Raw genomic sequence first — 19,252 nt, forward strand, 5'->3', positions numbered from 1 at the left:
GGTGGTTCGGTTTTATCAACAACAACTTCTTTCAATTTTCCAGAAACTCCCTGTTTTGTATTAGTTGCTTTAGGACAGTTCCATGCAATGTGACCAATTTCATTGCATCTAAAACAGGTTCTGGTTTCTTTTCTTTGAACTTCATTCTTCTTCTTTGCAGCAATAAATTCTTGATTTGATTGTCTCCAGAATGAGCTCTTCTTTTCTTCTTCAGCAGACGGTCCTGAAACAAATTTTGTATTTTTAGAAATCTTCTCATTTTTGTAGTTTTCTGGTGGAATAAATCCAAGACCTTTCTTTTTGAAATTACCATTATGGTTTGGTTTCTTTTAAAATCCGAACCATAATTGTAACCTTTTTTCTTGTTTAACCGTTGTTGAATTCTTGAAGTGTATTTTTTAGGTTTTTCAGTAAGATTTAAATCTTTTATTTCAGAAATATTAATTTATGTCATTTTGAAAACCGTTTTAATCATTTCAAAACGAACACTTCTTATTGAAAACTCTTTATCAAAATATAATTTGTCAGAATCATTCAAAGTATATGCAACTTCAAATGTTTCGTCATTCAAATTAGATTTTGACAACAAAAATTCTTTACTATAAACCCATTTTCCCGACGATTTTGAACTCTTTTCGGACGAACTCGAACTCCCGACTGACAAACACGAACTTTCGGACTCGGACTTTGACTCTGACTCCTCATCCTTATCCAACACCTGATCGACCACTCTTTTTATTAATTCTGACTCGTGATCTATGTAGGACGCTGTGAACGTGATGTCAATATTGTCTGGTAATACGTCGGTTAACTCGGACTCTAACTTTAAATTGACTGCCTTTTTAACTTGTTCCTCATTCGGTTTTCTAGGCGAGTACCCTTCCCAGATCGGAGGCGGACACTTGTTATAACAGACACTCTGTTTCTTACCAGTATCCTTTTTCTTCTTTTGCTTCATTTCTTCATCTTTAAACACGTCAAAACCTGCAACAGTAGGATAAATTCTGTCAATTAAGTAATCAGAACTTGTATAACTTCTTAGTAATCGTCTGATTCTTTCGTTTTCAACTTTTTCACCATCCAACACTTGTTTCCATTTTGCACATTCTTCGATGTAAAAGTTTATTACTTTCTGTTTCGACATCATTGTTGCATTCATCATATTCAAAGCATTTTCTCTTTCAGTGTTTGTTTTCTGTAAACTATTCACAGTTCTGTTTAATACATCATACGATTCTTTCAAATTCTTCACATCAAACAACAACTTTTCTTTTAACTTCTCTGATTCACTAAACCTCTCGTATTTTTCTTCACATTGTTTGCAAGATACTGAACATGTAAGACATGGTTTTGTGACTTCCACAATCTTTTCGACCTCCACAACCTTCTCTACTTCCACTACCTTTTCAACTTCAACTATCTTCTCAACAATCTTAACTTCTTTCATTTCTTTTGCAGTTTTTCTGTCTTTGAGTTTCTTCAGTTTATCTGCAAAATAAAATTCAAAACTGTCAGAAGGTAAGTGAGTTTTTCCAACATTTATCTGTTCAAGCTCTTCATCATCATCACTGCTTTCTGAAAAAACAGATTCTTCATCTTGACTTTTCTCGTCCTCAGACAACACAGCTATCCATTCCTTCATCAGCTCTGGTTTTTGAACAATCTAAGCAATGAATGCTTTAACATTTGGATCAGCTGAAATGTATTTGTCCCAGCTAAAACCTTCAGCCATTTTCTCATCATCTTGATCAATGATGCCATAATAAGCTTTCTTATTAGCATCTTCAATCATTTTTCGATGTGCAGTTTGTGAATCCTTTTGTTGATGTGGTTGATAAGAGACCTGTTGATATATAGCCTTCCGATAGTAATCATGCCCACCAAAAGGATTCTTTGCTCCACTTGCTTCCTGATTTTTGCACTCTCTCTTAAAATGACCTTTCTCCCTGCATTTAAAACAAGTAACCTTAGATTTATCAAAACCTAAAGCTGAAAGATGAGCATCCAAAAAGTCATTTCTTCCTGTAATCATTTTGAACTTTTCGGCTCTTCTCAGAACACTAGCTAAAGCCCATTTTATATCCATATGCTTCAATTCTTCTGCATCAATCTGGTCGTAATCTTCCTTTGTGAGCATCGGATTACCAATTTTTCCGGCAATCAATCCTTCATAAGATTCCAAAGCAGTAATCAGTAATCCCATATGACGTTTTACAACTTCTTCAGAAAAATTTTGTCCATTTTGAAGATGCAATGCCACATTACACTGAATCATATGCCCACTACCAACAGTTGCACTTTGAAAACTTGGAGGATTAACATTTGAAAATCCACTAGTGTTGACTAAACTTTGACTGCCTGTTCCAGATGAGTTTCCTGCACTAAACGCGGTTTGAATCTTTGGACTTGCTTCAACTGTTTGAACATTTCCTTTGTAGTACAGTTTGATATCCTGTTGATGACTCGAGCTGTTCATTCTGGCAATTTTCTGCTGTTCAAGATCCTGTGCCTCCAGCTTTTCAATAAACTGTCCAATCGATAATCTGCTAAACTATCCAGAATTCTTCAGAATCATGAGGTATGTACCCCATTCCTTTTGTGGTAACGCGTCAGCAAGCTTTTCAACCCATTCTGCTGGAGTTTTAGTAATCTTCAACTGAGACATGGTGTGCACAAGATGGCAGTATCTCTCAATGAGAGTCTTTGTAGTCTCACCAGGCATTCTAGTAAACAACTCAAACTCCTTTTTCAGCAACGCTGCTTTAATCTGAAGCATTTCTGTTCTTCCTTCAAATTTCTTCTCAAGTGCTTTTGTTGGTGCAGTTGTATGTCGACTTCATCTTCGTTCGAGTCTTAGATTAGACAGAGTCAATGAATTCCGCCTCTGATTCTGTCTGAGCACTCGTCTGTTCGACTCGTTAGGTCGTTTCACGATCCTACAAGTGGTATCAGAGCAGGTGGTGGTGATGGTGGTTTACTCGGTTCTTGGGACGGTTTCTTCTTTAGAATAATCTTTGTAGGCTTCTTGATCTTGGGAGTAACCTTTTTTATTTTAGGAGAAACAATCCTCTTTCTCGCACCCGCTTTCTTCCTTTGCTTAGCTTTCGAATTACGGTTCCCAGTGTTAGTAGGCTGTGGTTTATGTGCATCCCTCTTTTAACCGTGTACCCGCGGTTAGTGACTGGGATGCGCGTTCACTTCCAACAAGATCAACTAAGTTCACAGTTGAAACAAGCGTACTTGCGCTGTCCCTGCCTAGATAGTTGTTGGGTGAACTTTCGATTGTCAGTCTAATGATTTGATGTGATCTGGAGCTTGTTTCATTTAGTGATGTTTCTCCGATTTGTCTCTGAGCTTCACAGACGGAAAGCAGCTCCATTACATGGTCCCATTCCCTAACACTTTTCTCGGTGAGATTTTCAACAATCGTTCCTCTCTCTGGATCATCTAAAAGTCTGAGCGGATAACCATCGGTGCTAAGAAGATCTCAGACAGATTCATTATATATCTCCATGGCTGAGAATTTCAAATGGAAGTCCCGATCAGGGTGCTTTTGTACATAATCATATATATCTGCTAAAGTGTACTCAGTGATTCCAGTGATTGTAAATGTCATCCCACTGCTCGTTTGCCCATACACAAAAATACTCGCATTGATACCACCGACAACCGATAGCACGACATCTTTCGCGCCATCCTGGTACACCTGTCTTGTAGAGCAATCACAACCAAAAACCCTATCAAATGTATAGCAGATGGATACATGGATCTCTCAAGCACACTAAGGTTCCCATTCTTGTAAACAATAGTATTATTATCAAAACACTCAAAATCAGACACATCATTTGTAACAATCTCCCTCCCATTCAACGGCCGAAGCTGAACCGACACGAAAATCTTCTCACCGCCACCGTCCGTCCTGATTCCGCTCAAGTTAGTTTGTTATGATTCCGCTCAAAGTAAATGTTGAGATTCCGCTTGAGACATGTTCAAGCGGAATTAGAAGGTCTATAAATCGGACAGTCCGAGCGGAATCAAGTTGTAGTTCAGTTGTGATTTCCGACGGCGAAGCTCCGTCGAAGTGTCTCTGCGTCTGTAACGGCTTTCTGATCAATACAAGAGACAATTAATAGTGAAATCAAGCTAAACAAAGAGAGAATCAATGAATTCCGCCTCTGATTCTGTCTGAGCACTCTTCTGATTGACTCATTAGGTCGTTTCACGATCCTACAAGTGGTATCAGAGCTCAGGAGGAAGAGTTCTTACCGTTTAGCTCGTTTTCGCTGGAAAATTCAGATTTCTACACCTTCTTTTCACAATTAATCAAGTTTTCACAGTGAAAATGGTCTGAGTTTTTGATATATTGTGTAAAATAGTATTTTAACAAACCCTTGAAAGTTTGAGATAAAAATTCGGCCTAAAACAGACAAAAATCAACCAAAAACCTTATTCCGCTTGAACGAGTCATTTGTGATTCCGCTTGAAATTTCAAGCGAAATTAGGTATTCTGCTTGAAAAATTCTGATTCCGTTTGAAAACTGAAGTCATTTCAAGCGAAATAGGTGATTCCGCTTGAGTGTAATCTGATTCCGCTTGAGCTGGTGATTCCGCTTGAATCATCATTTTGATTCCGCCTGAAATTCACTGTTTTCGCTTGAAAACATATTTCAGCTGATTTCGCTTGAAATCTAATATATGTGATTCCGCTTCAAAACGATTATCTCGCTTGAAAACTAATCTTGCTTGAAACATTTCAAGCGAAATTAGTTTATTCAGTTTCAAGTTGTTATTTCGGTTGAAGTGTGTTTGTGATCTTTTGTGTAAAAATTTGTTGAGATTGGTATGAAAAATAGCAATCATGTTTGATGAAAAGGAAAATGATTTTATTGAAAGTTTAAATCATGGTTATGGTTGGCATAGAGGGAGTTATATATGAACAAGATGATAAACATATTTGGACGTTGAGACTTAAAAGTTTTACGTGTCATAAGAATGAAACAATTGAAGAAATGAAAAAAAGATTTGATTACTTAATAGACAAATTAAAAACGTATGAGATAAAGTTGACAGATGCTGAAAAGGTAGCAAAGCTTGCAAATGCATTACCTGCTGAATGGGATGATGTATTGAGAAATATAAAACAAAAGTCCAAATTTTCAAAATTACATCCATCTGATTTTATCAATAAACTTCAAAAGCATTGTTATGAAAATTTTGATAAGAAGAAAAAGTTGATAGATAAAATCAAAGGGAATCTAAATGAATTGAATTTGGGGAATCTAGATAAAGTAAATTTGGATGTAATTACTGAAATAGATAGAAGAATTTTTGATATGCTTTGCTGCACAAAGGATCATGAGATATGACTATAAGAGGGGATGTTACATTAATAACAATTTGAATCCTCTTGACTTTGTTAAAACTCTTTGTGCAGGCATATTTTTGACAAGGACAGAGACAAAGCAAGTTCAAAAGAATGAAGAATCTGTGAAGATTGGATCTTCAAGTTCTGAATCAGTGTGCTCTAAATATGATAAACTTGAAGCTGACCATGACAAACTCTTGAAGGATGCGGAAAGTTTGACATTGGAAATCAATAGGTTGAAAGATGAGAAGCAATCTGATGATAAACAGATTCTTGTTTTGCAGGAAATGTGTGAAAAGCTTAAATCTGGAAATGTTAAACTGTTAAGTGATTTGAACAGTTTGACATTAGAAAACAAGGTGTTGAAAGAGAAAGAAAAAGTTTTTGAAAGCAAAAAGAAATCTTCAGAAAATGAAGATTTCTGGATAAAGCTTGAATACAAAAATTTGAAAGCAAATGAAACAAAATTTCAAGAACAGATAAAAGTTTTGGAAAATGAAAAATCTGTTCTTGAAAACATTAAAATAGAAAATGAAAAGACATTCAAGTCTCATCTTGAAAGAGTTATCTCAGCTTGAAAATGAAGCTGAGAATTCAAGAGCTAAAATTGATGAGCTTGAAAAGAAATTGAAAGGTTTTGTGACTTCATCAGAGTTTTTGAATCATCCTTGTCCAAAACCGATCAATTCTGTTCCAATAAGTGACAATGTCACAAACTATGATAAAGTCATAGTTGAAGATTACGATGAAAAATCTGATGATTAAAATGAAAAAATTGAAAAAAAGAAATTATTTTTGAAATTAAAAGAAAAATTTCAGAAAACTGTTTTACAATCGACTGAAAAGGGAGAATGCTCTAAGCAAAAACCTTTGAAGAAGAAAGTGGAACAAAAACAAAAAGAGAAAAATTTGAAAAATGTTCAAAAAGAAAATAAAATTTCATCAGATCAATCATCCAATCGCAATCAAAAACCACAAAAAATGAAAAATCAAAACTCAAAAATAGTTGGTGATGAGTGGTGCAGGTTTGACCACAGTGCTTCAAAGCCAAATCCAGTTTTCAGGAGGAGTGATGACTACCACAAAGCCAGACAATGCTATGATCTGAGCGTTTGGTGTGAAAGTTGTGAACGGTACGATAACAGAGTGTGTTACACTTGTGGTGTAAAAGGACACATTGCTGTTAACTGCCAGAGTTGGAGTTATGAGATGAAAAGATGCTTTGAATGCCATATCAAAGGTCACATTGCCAGAGATTACCCAATGAGATCAAAGAGAATATCGAGGGTTGAATCTCAGAAAATGGCAAAGAAACCCGTCAGTGTTAAGCCCAAAGAACAGAAAGTTCAAGAACCAAAAGTTCAAGAACAGAAAGTTCAAGAACAGAAAGTTCAAGAACAGAAAGTTTAAGAAAAGAAAGTTAAGCTTTCACAAGGGCAGAAAGACAGACTGGGGAAGAAGAGGAAGAAGGCAAGAGAATATCTGGAAAGGATTTTGTCCTCGGGTTTAAAACCGGAAATGATTAATCTTTCATGTGTTTGAGGAAAGCAAAGTGATGAAGTGACCCCGAACCTACTAAGTGGTTGGTAAACAAACTAATTTTCTGGAAAAACTATTTTGATTAAAACAAACTTAAGTGTTTTGAAATCACAATGGGAGAATAGTTTGTTATAAGGGGGAGTTCTGATTGTTTATGCCATATGGATGGAGAATTGAAGTGATTCTCATCAAGTTGTCAAGTTTGTACAGGTTATTTCAAATTTTCCCAGAAAATCAAAATTGAAATATATTTTGATTTTAGGGGGAGTAAAAATTTAAAAAATTTGAAAATTTGAAAAAGTTAAAAACATTGAAAAATTAAAAAATGAGTTTTGTTGATACAAGAGGAAATGATAGAAAATCAGTGGACTATCACAGCATGCTAAATAAATGTAATGCCAAAAGCGATAAATGATCTCACTAAAGATGTGACGATAGGCTCAGCTAGATTAGTAGATTTGCGATAACGATACAAACATAAATGAAAAAGCCTGGTTCTAGTGGAAAACATGATTGAAAGCATAGTACTTAGTTTTGTCCTTCTTGATTGTGTGCCTGCTCAGTAATCGTTGAATGCCAAAAAGCATAAAAACTGGTTAAGTTTGAGAGCTTTCACAACTTTGCTGAAAATGACACTGTGATTGTGTATTTCTTTTGCAAAGACTTAAACTTGTTTTTTTTTCTTTATTTTGTTTAAGCATTGGACATCCTTTGCGTATACGTGAGTATCGACCTGGATGTTAGTGCCTAAACGTTCTGCTTTATTTTCTTTGGTGTTTCGTTTAAGCTTTGGATCACCTCTACATATACGGGGGTATCGAACTGGTGGTTAAAGCCTAAACAACTTCAACTGTTTTGTTTTTCTTGTTTTGTTTAAACATTGGACTTTCTCTGCGTATACGAAAGTATCAACCTGATTGTTAATGTTTAAACATTCTGAGTTGTTTTTGCACAAATCACAGTTGATTAAAGTTTAAAGGCATTACTTGAGTTAGTGTATTACATGATGAGGGGATATGCTAAGATTGTGGGGTCCATAAGAACTTAGTGCATAATTAATATACCTTAATGTATCGGTAAGCATTTCGAAAGTTTTAGATTGAGTTTAGGTGGACAACAATATCGTCAATCTATGTGAATTGTTTAGAATTGAAAATGTTTAAAGCTTAACGGTGCTAGTGATATGTCTCAAAACTGATATGATCCTTTTTCGCAAACTCACAAAAAATAATGTTTGTACATATATCATTTTTGCATTTAAATTTCTGTTCAGTTTACATATTTTGAAAAATCCAAAATGATTTTCGACAGCTGATGATGAAGAGCTGATTTTTAAAATTCAAAGGCTAAACATGATGAACTAATGGTTTAGATAAGAGTGTTTGAATTGAAAATTTTGAAATGTTTAGATGATTCATTAAATTGAATCAGAATTTAGAATGTTTCAAATTTTTAATAAACTTTCAAATGAGAAAATTTGTTTATAAGTGTTTGAGATGTGTGTAGGTGATAGAAAGGTTTCTGATCCTGTTGCTACGGAAAGCCAGAATGTAATTCAGAACCTGTGGAGAGCTTAATCAAGAGATAAAGCCAGGAATTGATCTCGAGGTGATAGCTAATTCCAGACAGCGATCCCAGCATGGTGAAAGGGGGAGTCTGACGAGAGTTAGAGCCAGAGAAAGATCCGGGTACATGATTCCAAGAAAAATTCCTGAAGAAGACCGATCAAGATTGAGATGTCGTAATGTTGAAGACTCTCACTGAAGATTCCGTCAACATTCAAGGGGGAGTCTGTTGGTGCAGTTGTCTGTCGACTTCATCTTCGTTCGAGTCTTAGATTAGATCTGATAAATCAATGAACGAAAATCGAGATAGTGGAAATTAGGAGTGATTTCGCTCGAAATGACATAGTGTCATTTCAAGCGAAATCTCGATTGTCCTGATTCCGCTCGAGTTAGTTTGTTATGATTCCGCTCAAAGTAAATGTTGAGATTCCGCTTGAGACATGTTCAAGCGGAATCAGAAGGTCTATAAATAGGACAGTCCGAGCGGAATCAAGTTGTAGTTCAGTTGTGATTTCCGACGGCGAAGCTCCGTCGAAGTGTCTCCGCGTCTGTAACAGCTTTCTGATCAATACAAGAGACAATTAATAGTGAAATCAAGCTAGACAAAGATAGAATCAATGAATTCCGCCTCTGATTCTGTCTGAGCACTCTTCTGATCGACTCGTTAGGTCGTTTCACGATCCTACAGCTTTCCAAATCGAAAACGCATTTCCATCATGCTGAAGCAAAACAAATATATCCTCTTTGATAGCTTGCTGCAACAGACTTATCATCATTTTCTCTCCTTTATAACTCTCTCTCTCAGTATCTGAAAACTCCGAGATAATTTTATCAACTTTCATAGCAGTCTGTGGTCTGGTGTATTCTGCTTCAATGCTTTCCCAAGCTCTTAGATGGTTTGCCTGAACCCAATTCTCAAAACGATTCTTCCATCCATGATACTCTTCCATTCCCATAAGTTTCGGGGTTTTTGCAAAGTTCCCGTTTCGTTTTCCATGTTCATATTCTTAGCAATGTCCGCAGGAGTAGTCGGGGTTGTAGCAAACGCATTATAGAATTCAGAATCCATGTTTCGGCAACACGTTTTCCAAACACAACACTGTTCAAGCGAAATAAGATTTTTAAAGGGTACACACTTTGGAGCGGAATCATACGCTGCTTTCAAGCGGAATACCAATTGAACAATTTCAAGCGAAATCCCAAACGACTTTTTCAAACGGAATACTCAGCAATCAATTTGGAGCGGAAGCACGATGATTTGGAGCGGAATCGGCACTTACTTTGAAGCGGAACCACTATTTCAAGCGGAATCACAGATTTGGAGCGGAATCACAACACCTTTGAAGCGAAATCACAGGTTTCGCTTGAAAATCTTCAAGCGAAATAAGCTATATTCGAGTGAAATCACCAATGTCCGTCCAAGCGGAATAAGAACGAAGGTCTATTTTAGTACTTTTAAGCTGAATTTTGTTGTGAAACTTTCAAGGGTTTGATAATATGCACTTTTACACAAACTGTGAAAACTTGAACTGATTTTAACCGTGAAATTTAGGTGTAGAAGAGAGAAAACACAAAGATATCCAGCTGAATCGGCAGAACTCCTCCTCTTGAGCTCTGATACCACTTGTAGGATCGTGTACGGACCCGAACGAGTTGTTAAGAGGAGTTTTGATCAGTTTCAGAGGCGGAAACTAAGAAACTGACCTAGAAACAACTAGCAATTCACTTTAAACACACTTCTGATTGATATATAACAGATTACACGCAAAAGGAAAACCAGCAGCACCTCGGTATCCAAATTCCAAATCGATCTAACTGATTTCGCTCGAACTACCTATGTCCTATATATAGTGTTCTGATTCCGCTTGAACATGCTCAAGCGGAATCAGCATTCAAGCGAAATCTCTACATTTGCTCACTCAAGCGGAATTAACATCTTCTGATTTCGCTTGAACACTCTCAAGCGAAATCACATACAATTGCACTTTCAAGCGAAATCATCTATAAATCCTCCTATTTTCTCGATCTACGTGCCCTGATGTAATCACTCTAGAATAAGACTCGATACAAGACGGAGTCGACAGATGCATGCACTAACAAACCTTTTGTAAAAACCCATCAAGCCTTGATCAATCAGTAGCAAAACAACCTACCCATTCAATTAGGGGCCTATAAAAGGTATGTCGATCTTGAACAATCAATGAAGATAAGCCAGAACCACCCGATAAGGTAGGTCTAGCCAAGGACCCTTATAAACGTGGCGCACCACAGAGGCATTCTGCGAAACTATCCGTAGTTTTTAGTTCAGTGTAACTTTTATATATTTTCTAGTTTAGCTTTACTTTTCAGGAATAAAACACACTCGAAAAGGTGCAGGTTACCAAGGGAACGTTAAAACCACACCCCATGCACGAAAACAGAGCTTCCTGACAACTTTTCCAGCCTTATAGCAAGTTCAGCACGGTGCCGTGCTCAGCCCAACACGCCCCGTGCCCAGGCTTTGCAGAAATTTGCCCAGTTCAGGTAACTGGCCACAGGGCCGTGCTCGTTGAACACGCCCCGTGGCCAGCCTTCTGTTAAAATCTGTTACTTGCAATCTGACTAGTTGGCCGTGCCCGGACCAACACGGGGTTATGACCAAACGCCCAGTAACATGAAAATTTGTTTTTCAACACCCTTTTACACATTCAATCAACCTAAAAACTTATTTTTGGGACACATTGAGGACAAAGTGTAATTTAAGTGTGTGTGTGTGGGGGGGGATGCTAAAACCTTGAATTTTGCAAGTCCTAATAATAAGCCTTACACAAAACTCTATTGGAAAGGCTAATCACCCCAAATTTTTTCAAACATTTTCATTTTTTACTTGTCTTGGTTTAATTTAGGAATAACAAATTCTAAAAAGGTTATATTTTTTACAAATTTACAACCGATAGCGTCGTGATAAAAGGAACCAAATAAGAAAATTATGAAAAGGCATGACAAATCTAATTAAAATTTGATTATATATACTTGATCACATTATAAACGCAATCCCACAAAAAGTGAGTTTTGAGCCTTTATTGAGCATACAATCATATATCTTTAAACTAAATGCTCATTTTTTGTTTCTTGTCTGAATAGCCGCTTGGTTCTTACGACTCTAGAACTTGCCACGACGATATATTCCCGGTCCTTACCAACTTAAACCCAAGTAAGTAAATGATGGAGGCATTAGGACTAACCCATTTTCCTTTCAACACCATTATTTTTCATTTTTTTATCACCTACCCAAAATCCCCCTAGTTAACCCCTTTGAGCCTAAACCTTTTCATTTCAAAACCCACAAAACAAACACCCATTACCCACCAAAACCCTTTTTCTTTTCAATCCCTTGTTTTAGTAAAAAGCTCAGTTATTGTCACACCCCGACCGCGTAAAACAACAAATAGTGGTGGAATCGTCGGGGAGTGTTGTAACAGAATCATTGTTTCACAAGCATGGATTCAAAAAGTTTCGTTTTTATTAAATATTAAACATTTACATTGTCTTGAAATTTAAATAAACAAGCTAAACATAGTCTATCATTGTTATTAAGTCGCTAAGGCCTCGTCCAGTCCTATATGAGCATGCATCCTAGCAATCAACATCATGCAACAACACCTGAAACATATGTAAAAACAAAGTCAGCAAAGAAATGCTAGCGGGCACATAGGTTTATGAGAGTGTCGGATTCATGGCTAGTTTACATGTTGTAATACCTAATTAAAAACCTTGTTTTGAAAAGTATAGTATTGAGACATAATTAACCAACTCAAATCAAGTTGGTTATAATTTATAAAATCTCGTAGCCATGATTCTTAACCCAAAACATTTATTTTGTTAAATCAAATTGTAAAACATCTCGTAAAAACTCGTTAATAAAACTCGTATGGTTTGTATTATTCAGAAAACATCATTGTGTGACTTAGTTTCAAAATCGTTTACCCAAGTGAACTAAATAACACCACGGTATGTAATATGATGAAAACACTTATATATAAGAAGTACCAGCGGTGTATCTACCATGTTTTCATCACATTACACCCGTCCCGTTATCTAAACACTAACCAAAAACCAATTGTTTACCCAAATCGTTTAACTCGTTAAAATCGCTTCAGTCGTTTAAATCATTCTCATTTTAATTGTGAAAACTACTTTTGGTCGTCTTGCTGATAACATTCAAACCTTCGCAACTCGTCCCTCGGTCAACTCGAATTAACAAACCACCAATGGGTAAGTTAACAATCACAGATTTAGTCATTACCCACACAACCCCACACATAACCATGGGTGCAGTCTGATAACGGGATTTGTCAGATCCTATGGTACCATAACCTAATACTGGTCGGTTCGGCCAAAACTAATTAATGTTATTCGTTATGTAATTATAACCAACAAGTTTATCCACATTATCGAAATCGTTATTAATTTAATATAAACCATTTTAATCATTTTCGAAACCATCGTTAAAAACATCGAAATCATTTAACACATATGAATCACCCCAAAACAATCGAAAACAGTAAAATAGGGGAACTATGTACTCACATGAGAATGCTTAGAAGTCTTGAACAACAACCAAGCAAAGCTAGAGGGATCATGTAAATCAATCGGCACCATATATAAGTAACTATGTAAATAAACCGGACCTAAATCGGAAGATCGGATAGGATGAGATTTCGTAAAACAAATGAGTATTGGAACTCATATAACATGGTTTAACAAAGCATACATACTAAATCGAAACCTAACCTAAGTGCTTACGACCCATTACGACTCATTTAGGTAGCTTACGCTACTTTAACGCGTCGTTCGTGCAAACGCGCATTCGAGACGTCTAACTAGTCCTATGACAAGTATTATATGCCTATGCATGTTTAAATATGTTGCATAATCAGTTAAGTGACAAAAGTTTTATGTTACATATGCTTAAAATCCAATTATGCATAAAAAGGCATTTTGGTCATTTTTCCTAAGGCATATAAACTACCTATCATACAACTACTTAAACGAAGTGACCATAAGGTATAACCTCGGAAGGTTACTCCCTATACAACTATGGTCACAAAATATGTTTGGTCGGATCCTAATGATCGACCAAATGGGTCTAGTTCGAAAGTCTAAGTGGTTGTTTAGACCGCTTATCTTACGACCTTATATAAGCACTAATCTAAAAGTGACGAGCTAAACATGTTAAAACATGTTTAGTTCAGTTAGAAAACAGGTTTTGATATCAAAACAAAGGGTTTTGATACCCAAGAATAGTTTGGTTGCAAAATACGCATGAACGCGCATTTTGAGCGAAACTATGACTCGTCACTACACCTAATCAACGTGGTAATTAGTAGGTATAGTCACTAAGGACTATAACCATCGTGATTACGCTCAAGTTGCAAAGTTCAAACGAACTTTGTGTTGACCAAAGACTGGTTAAAGCAGAAAGTCAAACACTATTTGACTTTCGTGCTAAAACGCATAAAAGCACGAAAGAATACTTACAAGGGGTCCAAGCAAGGAAATCTTGATTCAAATTGCTCAGGTATGAAGTGCTAGACCCCAACTTAGAGCTATTTGAATCAGATTGTGAGGAAAAATTGAAAATGAGTTGGGTATTTATAGAAAACCCACAACCGTTAGGATTGTTCCTTGCAAAACGTGCTGCGATCTTGACCCTCCATGTGGGCACATGGTATTGTAATACAAGGGGCACACTAAAAACCATCAAAACTAGCCCAAAGTATCCTAAATCAGCTGCTAAAACCATCAAAAACAGGCTGGAAAGCCAGATTCAATGTTTTTGTCTGATGGGCTCTCGCGTTCCGCGTAAGAAATAAGCTTGGCTTACGCGGGCTGCCTAAGCAAGTTTGGCAGATTTACACTTTTAGTCCCTGCAGCCCAGAAACTTGTATTTTGATGCATATTTGATACTTTTAAGCCCCGTTAACCTCATTTCAAAGCTCTAAAATGAAGTTAAAGTATAGGGAACTTAAAATATGCTCAAAAACATCTCAGATGTCGGTTCGTTTGGTCATACGGTTGCGTTGTTCGGGTAATTACGACGGAAGTCTTAACGAACGCAAAAACGATCCAAATTGAGCGACGAATGGAATTTTATCATGACAATCACTAAAATATAATATTTTAATGATTACATAAATTTTTGGATTTACGGATATATTCAGAACGTAAGACATGCGCCAAAATGCAAACTTATGCACTTTTTGACGCTTTTAGTCCCTGTTGATCAAATAAGTTTATTTTTGCCTACCAAGCACCTCAAAATCTATTTATAAGCTATGTGAAGGATATTTAGGGCATGTTTAACTTATAATCATATTCCGGAATGTTCGTTACAGTACAAATCGACATACTTTCGCAGTTTTTCAAAATTAGTCCCTATAAGCGAAAAAACTTGATTTTGACACACCAAACCCTCCAAAAACTTATTTCTAAGTTATGTAAAGGTTATTTATGGTATGTTAAGTCTATGTCACTGTCCCGGAGTGTTTTTTGCATTAAACTGATTACGTTTGCGCATCAGTTTGCTTATAACTTTCCAGAAAGCGATTTAGAGCTCGAAATCGAACAAGAGTTGATATGTGCAAATGATACAGATATTTATACAAATCCCAAGTATGAAATACAATATTTCATTGATTTGGTATTTGTTTGATGGCCGTGGAGGCACAGATGTCACAGTTATCTTGTGACGTCTCCTATCAAAAAAAAATGAAAGTCTTGCAATAAACAAACAAGTTCCTCAAAGAAACATTGTTTGAATATGCTTAGTTTGAGTAAAAGTCACAAAAACAAAAAGTTTTACGACAACCGACGCTTTTTACGCTTTTCGCCATTTTTTTCTAGCCACTAACCAAAGCCACCTACCCTTAGCCCAAGACTAACCCTTTCCCAAAGTCCTCTTGATATTTACGAAGGTTTATAGTTAAACAGGAGGAGGTTTGATTTCTTGGCAAGCATATGGTGGAAGTAAATTCCATGCCGGTCTAGAGTGTTTCACAAAAATACATCTTCAGTCGAGTATTGAGTGATCTTCCGTATGGTATGTGACTTGTATATAAATGGAATTTTAAAAAGACATGTTATGCCCAATTAAGTAATTTTTCTTATAAATTGTTCTAAATAAATCATGACGAATAGGATTGTAAATAAAATGAAAATAAAACCCAATAAAGATCCTGGATTCTCGACACTCAAGACAAGCCCAAAACTTCTCTTCTACCTCTTCCATTTGGGTGTGAAGCCACATATTAAGGAGTTTTACTTGAGGACAAGCAAAGATTCAAGTGTAGGGGTATTTGATGTGTGCAAAATGTAGCATATAAATTACATCGAATGAGGCATAAAACTAACCGTTTTTTAGTACTAATGTTGGAAAAAGTGTGTTTTTGTCTTCCTTTTGAATTTATAGGACCAAATGAGCTTAAACGAATAAAAGGAACAAATATACAGCCAAAACCAACATAAATACAGAAAAAAGGAATAAACGTGACATGCCCGACCCCTCGGCAGCATCCCCAAAGCAAAAACAAGACAACAGAAGACTGACCATGGGGTTGTGCCCAGTCGGACACGGAGGCGTGGTCAGGTGCCTGCAGAAAAGACAAACCTGTAGAAGCTTCTACGCCTACCACGGGGGCGTGCCCATCTCAAAACGGGGCGTGGTCAACGCAAAGATATGCAGAGTCTTGCAAAATTTTGATAGTACAGATACGATGCTGACCATGGGGCCGTGTGGGACCCTTTGCTGACACTTGTAATTAATGATGGAAGAGAAAAGGCTGGCCACGGGGGCGTGCCCACTGGACACGGGGCCGTGGCCAGAGCTCTGTGCAGACTATAAATAGGAGTGTTTGGTTCACTTCGAAGGCATCCCTTGGCAAACCACTACTCTCCCACTTTGCCACCAATCCACCACCACTACAACACCAACACCCACCACCATCATCCATCATCCATCTTTAGAGTGTGTAGTAGTCTCGAGATCCAAGATTGATAGTAATAGTTCTTACCAATCAAAGGTCATGTTTGGTTAAGCCTCTTGCATCACTTGGTGAAGACAAGTCTTTTATGTATTACTTTTGATTTTTAATATTTCGGCACTTTTTATTTGGTTTTGTATTAATAACTTTAATAACTAGTTTCTTATGACAAAGGTGAATTTTCTTTATCATTTGTCCGTGGTGTCTTGGCGTTACTTTACTGTCTATATAAAGTAAAAGATTGCATCATTCATGTCTCTACAGTCTATATAGAGGCATGTTGGCTTCCTGGTCGGGGGTTAAGGGAATGGTTTAGTAAGGTTCTTGCCTTGTTCAGTGTATAGATCCTGCAAGGACCTGGTTCAAGCTTACTAGAACCTCCTTCAATACCCACTGGTATTGGATGGCGGGGGTGCGAATAGCTTGAACCCCCCATATGTAAACTACTATTAATATATTAAACCGGCTACTTGGGATTGTATCCCTGCTGACTCAAACCACTTAGCCGAGGGTAACGTCACCTTTAAAAGAGGGGCCTACCACTTTTCGCAATAATAACTTAATTAATCATCTTTCAATATTCCCACCCTTTGGGATTGTATCCTTGCTGACTCATAACGTCACCTTCAAAAGAGGGGCCTACTACTTTAACTAAGATAATCTCTTAAAAAGTCCGAAAGTGCGAAAATCATCAAAGGATACATTAAAGGCGAGTCGGATCCAAGTGATTCATCTTGCCAATGTGTTTTTATTTTATTTTATTTCTGCATTTTTAGTTTTTATTTTCATATTTCAAATCTTTTCTCAAAAATTTAGATTGATTAGACGTTGAGGATAAACCGGTACTAAAAGCTCTTGTGTCCTTGGACGACCTCGATATCTTACCAACGCTATACTATGCTCACGATCGGTTCACTTGCCTATGTGTGTGTTTAAGTGTTAGTAGAATACAGTGTTTTATAAATTTAAAACTTGATTAATGCGTAAAATCGGCTCAAAATATTAATAAAATCATATCACACCTAACGCACACCAACGGCGGTGGGACTTCTCACTCCGGTAAGCACACGAGTTCTTTTTTTTCTTTTCTTTCCTCAGGATCATTAAAGATCTATGTTTCTTTTTTGGCCGATACTGCTCGTTTCAGGCAGAGGGGGTGTGGTTTCCGATAACGATGATGTTTTCAGATGATGACTGATGAGATAATGAAGATGGTGATGGCACGGCAGTGGTGGTGTCGTTTTGGTTCGAGTTTTAGTTTGGTTCACGACGAGTCATGGTTCCAGTTCGAGTAGTTCGGTTCGGGTCAAGATTCAAGTTTAGTCAACGAAAGTCAACTCAGTGTTCGGGTCAACCCGGGTTAGACCCGGTCAACTCAGTTAGTCAAATGAGTCAAACTCGGTCCACGAAAGTCGACTTGGTCAACAAAAGACCCGGTAACAAATTTAACGTAGTGAGTATTTCACGTTATTTTTTTAGAATATTAGACTTACGTGAACCGAGCTCGAACCATTGAATCGTATTTTATAACTAGTGATTAGTTTATGCTTTGACATTTTGACGAAAACTATATATTGTTGATTATATTGATTGACTTGTAGGATCGATATTCGACCTAAATGAGTCGGTCTGAGTCAAATCTAAGTCACTAGAGAGGCGGAAACAATCTAGTAACTGACAATCGGTGTTAGAATGTGAGCAGAAGCAGAGAAATACACTTTAAACTGGTTTTCCATTGATTTTAGACGTTAATACACGCAGAGAATTTGACAGCACTCCGTGACAATTTTCACCGAACCGTATCAAATGGAAAACCCAACACCCCTATTTATAGGGTTTCCATTTCGCACGAGATGGCATGTTCCATTTCGCATGAAATGGCAAAGTCCATTTCGTGCGATATGGCCATTACACATCCATTTCGTACGAAATGGTACAAACACAAATAAAATTAAACTTTTACATTTTTAACCCCTATTACAAGCTACTGACAAGACCTAGACTGATGACGTAGGCGATAGACATTGTGTACCAACAAACTCCCCCTTGGATATTGCCGTAGTCTTCAGTCAGCCTGTCTTCAAAACTTCCTTTCACAGAGACTTGAACTTTTCCTCTCTCTACTTCGGCTTTCTCTTCAACAAACTCTTCAGTCTTTCATTTTCTTTAGCAGCTTTCAGTTTTTCTTCAACTTGCATCTTCATCCATTTACCTCTAAGCTCTTCACGTTCCTTTCTCTCTTTTTCAGCTTTTAGAGCTTCCTCTTTTTCAATCTTTCTCCACTTAGACGACCATGCATTTTCAGAATTGATTCCTTTCTGAAAACATATTGTTGCCACTTTCTGAAACTGTAAAGCCTGATCTTTGTCTTCAGCTTTATAACCAATCTTGTTTACGAACAAACACTCAATATCTTTTGCTGAGTAGTCGACTATCCACATAGGATCATACAAGTGAATGTATATGAATTCATTCTCCACTTTGTATGTGATCACAGCTTCAGTAGACATACAGCTGTATACCCAACATAAGAATCCTTTGTAAAAACCCTGTTCCATTTTCGGCAACGGAATATTCTTTATCACCCTGGGCTTCTTTATCTGCAAAATTGTCTCTTCAACACCTGTTACTGGATCTATCCTCTTCACTTTCTGAAGGATCATTTTCAGACCTGAACGAGTTGATCAGAAAAGTTTTTCGCAAATACAAGTGGTGGAAACAAGTGTATTGATGTTATTTCAGCTGTATTCACTTTAACTTGT

At 36.9% G+C, this 19,252-nt stretch overlaps 1 pseudogene; it reads right to left on the reverse strand.

Annotated features, from left to right (window-relative positions):
• Positions 1 to 3,047: 3,047 nt before the first annotated feature.
• Positions 3,048 to 19,153, reverse strand: LOC110943015 (annotated as a pseudogene).
• Between the last annotated feature and the right edge of the window lie 99 nt (positions 19,154 to 19,252).

This window comes from Helianthus annuus, chromosome 5 (assembly GCF_002127325.2).
Source record: "Helianthus annuus cultivar XRQ/B chromosome 5, HanXRQr2.0-SUNRISE, whole genome shotgun sequence".
NCBI lineage: Eukaryota > Viridiplantae > Streptophyta > Magnoliopsida > Asterales > Asteraceae > Helianthus > Helianthus annuus.